The sequence below is a fragment of the Halyomorpha halys genome, unplaced genomic scaffold (assembly GCF_000696795.3).
Source record: "Halyomorpha halys isolate HHAL.00 unplaced genomic scaffold, Hhal_1.1 Scaffold990.1, whole genome shotgun sequence".
In the NCBI taxonomy this organism is placed as follows: domain Eukaryota; kingdom Metazoa; phylum Arthropoda; class Insecta; order Hemiptera; family Pentatomidae; genus Halyomorpha; species Halyomorpha halys.
Window position 1 is genome coordinate 59,851 of NW_027113518.1, and position 5,274 is coordinate 65,124.

A 5,274-nucleotide genomic window follows, 5' to 3' on the forward strand; every position below is an offset into this window, starting at 1 on the left:
ACATTGTAAATATGTTAATAGTAATGTACTAACTTTGTAAATTCAGTGTAAATGACCCTAGTGGTCGAAACACTTAAATAAATAAAACAAAAACCAACCTTTCGGCCATTTTAGCCATCCTCAAGGACACCTTCAATTATAATTTTTTCCTCACATTAAATTTAGAGTTATTTTTGCAGGCTATTCTGCCCAGGTCATTCATTAATTATAAGTTAAAAGCCTATTTTTTAATTTAAAATCATAAATATTTAATTTTTCTTATATAAGATTATTCACGCAATTTCCTTGGAATTTCCCAAAGGATTTAAAAATAGGCCTTTAACTTATAATTAATGAATGACCTGTGCAGAATAGCCTGCAAAAGTAACTTTAAATTTAAATTAATGTGAGGAAGAAATTACAATTGAAGATGCCCTTGCGGATGGCTAAAATGGCCGAAACGTTGGACTGGTGAAAAATAAAAAGTGTTGAGACAAAAAAGGATACAAGTTTTGATTTATTTAATAAATAATTACCTTGTCTCAAGAAATTGAAATAATATAATTAAAATAAATTTTATATTTATTATACTGAATAAGTTTTTATTACTTTATATCTAATGGGTCGTTTCTTATGAAATTCTAGTTTTAACAGGAACGGTTATTTGGTAAAAAAACTTTATAAGATCAAAATATTTTTATTAAAATATTTACTCTCATTTTCTATACATACCCCCCCCCCCCCCCCCCCCACCCGTTATCAAGCTTTCAATCCCAGAATTGAAAAATTCAGGGTTTTGTGAAGAAATGAAGTCAGAAAATGCGTTTTTGAACTTAGAATCATCTTCAAAAATTTTACCTTTAATGAAGTTAACTAATTTTCTCAACAGATGAAAATATTTTGGAGATACGTCTAAAGTATTAGGTGAAAGTGGAAGGACGACTTAATATAAATTTAATCAATCAAGTTAATTTGTGCCATATTATGTAATTTATTATTAATCTACTTACCAATAAAAAAGGCCTCATGAAAACCATTTTCATCATTTGAAATTTGAATATCATCCTCATCAGACTCATTATTGATATTCATTTCGATATTATCATCACTGTCTGTTTCAGAATCATCCGAAAATCCAATATCATTAGTATTATCATAATAACTAGAAACAATATTGCACAGTCTCAAAATCTTCCGGATTATTTAAATTGAAAACAGATTTGTTTGCCTTCCGGGTGTCAAAAATACTAACGGCACTACACTCACAGTATGAGATACGATCCTGCTGACTGCTTGTCCAAAACTTCTCTAGGACAGGATCTGGGAAAGGAAATGTGATGCAAGTTGGAAGATAGGTCCTCAGGATCTTTATTGAAAGGTACAGAGAAGGATAAGCTACAGGATTAGTTAGTGGTTGCGAGAGAATGCAATGTGCCTAGATATATAGTAAGCAGAGATATACACAGCTCGTTTAGTTCCTTCAATATCTGTAGTGAAATATGAAGTCTGGCGTTGTCGTATAAGATTGTAGGTCCTTTCCGATTAACCAATCCAGGTTGTTTTTGGACAAATTTTTAATTCATTAAGTCAATATGACTGCAGTACGTCCAGAAACCAATAATGTTTTTGGATGCAAACATGATTTTGGCATGTCTTTCATCAATATTTAACCACAAGCCTGACCGATGCCTGTAGTCATATAAACTTCATCACTGAGAAATGCCTCGTTTTTTGCCTAATAAGCAGTGAAATGCTTGTCTCGTAACAATTCCCCTATTGCCGCCATTGCGCTTATGAGATACTCATAGATATACCTTTTTTACTTTACGAATGGTAAAGTTTTTTTCTACCTTTTTTTACTTACGAATTGTCGAAAACCGTCGATGCACTTGAAGTCAGTTGTACTGGAAGTTCTTTAACTGTTTAATAAAGGTTTTCTTCACACTAAGCCTAAGTTTTTGGCCCGAAATACACAACACTTTCCCGAACGCCATGGTATTTTTCTGGGAGCTTGGGCTGCCGAGTATCCATGTTTAAATTCATAACAACAATTAATCGAAAATAGCGTATTTCCATGGTCATATTTGACGACATACTAAACACCATGCAATCAATTGGAATGATAGTAACTATTATCAAGAAAGATAAGATTAAAAACGAGTCATTATAATCTTTATCAAAAACGTATTAAACAACCAAAGTCAACTAATCTCATTCTGAATTTCTGAAATAATAAAAAGGGACATTTCATTTAAAATGAACCAATAATATTTATGACGTCGAAGTAAGTGTTTCCTTACATAAATTTAGATATTCTATGCTTGATATAATATACACATGTGGTAAGGACATATACTTCTTAAGTTACTGATTTTCAGCCTTATATCATTTTATCGAGTTCGCAGAAATACGTTGGAAGAGTTTATATTTATCATAAATACCATTCACGTTAGTTAAAGTCTTAAAAAGAACGAAAAGTAGTTTTGGTCATCTTGTTACGGTTGCCATGGTGAAATAAAAACACTGACGATATCTGCGTAGACAAGAAGTGTTACGGTTGTCATGGTGAAATAAAAACACTGGATAGATTAGTGTAGACAACAGGTGTTACGGTTGTCATGGTGAAATAAAACACGAGCGATATGTCTTCAGACAAGTGGGTTTGGTTTTGTGAAGGTGACAGTTTGATTTTGGAACACGTTACGATTGTTCAATGTGAAGTGGTAATAGTTTAAAGGACCTTTGTCTTTACTGTTTAAACCAAAATAGCACCATATGAGAAATGTCATCTTATATGTTTTGTTTTTCAAAATTATGGTATACTACTTCAATGGACGGTCATTAACACTAGAAGTGGGGACATAGTGCATAAGAGTGGATAAGAGAATAATAATGTTAATATAGTTATTAAGGTTAAGCATTTAAGTCAACCTTTAAGTTTTAATTATTTTATTAATTGATAAGAATTCTTTTTTCTTTTTATTCTGTGTTCATATATTTATTATTATTATTAAACTTTTGTACATATAGTTCTGCTGTTCCTTTTGCTGTTCCTGTTTCCTTTTGCGATATATTTTTTTTTTATTTTCCTTTAACTCACCCCCTTCTCCGCTGAGCTTGGACAACTATAAACGATAAACATATAACTAAGGATAAGTCAAATTTGCAGTTTTAATATTTTCGAGTCAAATACACCGGCCACAGTTAGTTAAATATATTTTTTGGATATATTTTTCGGCAATGAGAGAGATTATAATATTGCGGAATTGAATTGATGAGTAATGATTAGTTTGCTATTATCCGATATTAACACAATACCGAAGGGGATTATGAGTGACGAATCCGATCGAGTAGTGGTTAAGATGACACCAATTCCTCTATTAGATAAATTACTATAGCTGAGACTCCCTACGTGAGGGACTAAGAAATTCTTGGAGCTGGAGGTCGCGAACTTGAAGGAATGTCGGAGTTTTGGTGGATCAGTGTATTGTTGGTAAGAATAGGTCAAGATGGAATTCAGATATAGTATTCATTGCTTTTGGAAACTTACAAAGCCTATTCCAGAGTAAAAAATAAATAATAATACAAATACAGATTCTAAAAATACTACTAATAAAAAATAAAAAAAAAAAGGTCGGACCTTAAAAGTTGGGATAAATACAAGGAATAGTATAGAAGTGTATGAAATTAGCAATAATATTCCGATATTATATTATCTAAAAATCGATATATTATTACAATAGTTTAAAATTTATTCAATTTTTAATAATGTTATTAATATAAATATCGATAATTGAAACAATATTATTTTATTGGAATATTGATATTTTGTTTAAAAAGACTAGACAATTTTTAAGTGAAATATCGATATTTGGTTTCAATATATCAATATCCATTTCGACATTAAATATATTTAATAATATCGAAAAATAATGGAAGATTGTCAACAAGGTATTTCAATATTTAATTTTGAAAATTTCATATTCATTTCGGTATTTAACATTCTTGATAATATCGATATAAATATTTCATATTTTTTAAAATAGAAATATTGATATTTGGTTTAATAAGATTAAGAACATTTTATAAAAAGCATTAAAATAGTTTTTCAATTTTTTACAGTGTAGAATATCGAAATAAATATGCAATATCAAAGTAAAATATCGATATTCCATTTTTAATTATTCTATACAATTTTCTAGTCTTGTTAAACAAAATATCGATATTTTGATAAAATAATCCCGGAATATTGTTGCTAATATTCCATATCGATATTACAACAATGTGAAATATCGAAAAAAATATGTAATTATCCAAATAAAATGTCGATATTCCTATTTTAAAATCACTATTTAATATTTTAGTCATTTTACACAATATATCGATATTTCGATAAAATAATATCGTAATATTGTTCTTATATACCATATAGATATTACAACAATGTAAAATATCGAAAAAAATGTGTAATTATCAAAATAAAATATCGATATTCCTATTTTAAAATCACTATACAATTTCCTAGTCTTTTTGAACAAAATATCGATATTTGGATAAAATAATATCGGAATATTGATGCTCATATTCTTTATCGATTACAACAAAAGGAAATATTGAAATAAATATGTACTTATCAAAATAAAACATCGATAATCTATTTTTAAATTTTCTTCAATAAAACAATTATATTTTAGTTTATATTTGTTATGTTTATGATATGGTTGTCGTGGTGTTCAAATAAGTCTTCATATGTCTTGCTATGTTATCATTTTATAATTATTATTACTTTAATTCGTTAAATTTTCAATATCGATATTTTTCTTTCGATATCCCATCCCTACTAGTATATAGGCGCAACTAAGTCGGGGTTTAAATTTTTTTATTCGTTGTTTGTACTTTTTTTTAAATAATTAAAGTCTAGAAAAATATAAGCGTGCTAAGTTATAATTTTTTATTTTTTATTATTTGAAACGTTACGACCAATAAATACTTTAATTACTTGTGTTCTTCACTGCCCCTCACCTTTCCCAACCATCTTCTCATTTCTACATTCATGTAGATATACTTTAAATTGCATTTTATGGATGCTGTATTCGACGTGTTAACCACTTTAATTTTTTTTCGTTATAGTAAATAAATACGTTGTTTTGTGTAATTTCTTCTTTAAAAGACAATGGTTGTGTGAATTAACAATTTAAATTAAACTGAACTTCCAATTCATTGCAAAAGGCTGATCTACATGACAATAATAAGGCCCATCTGGACATACGGAGTTGAGCTTTGGGGCTCCATTAA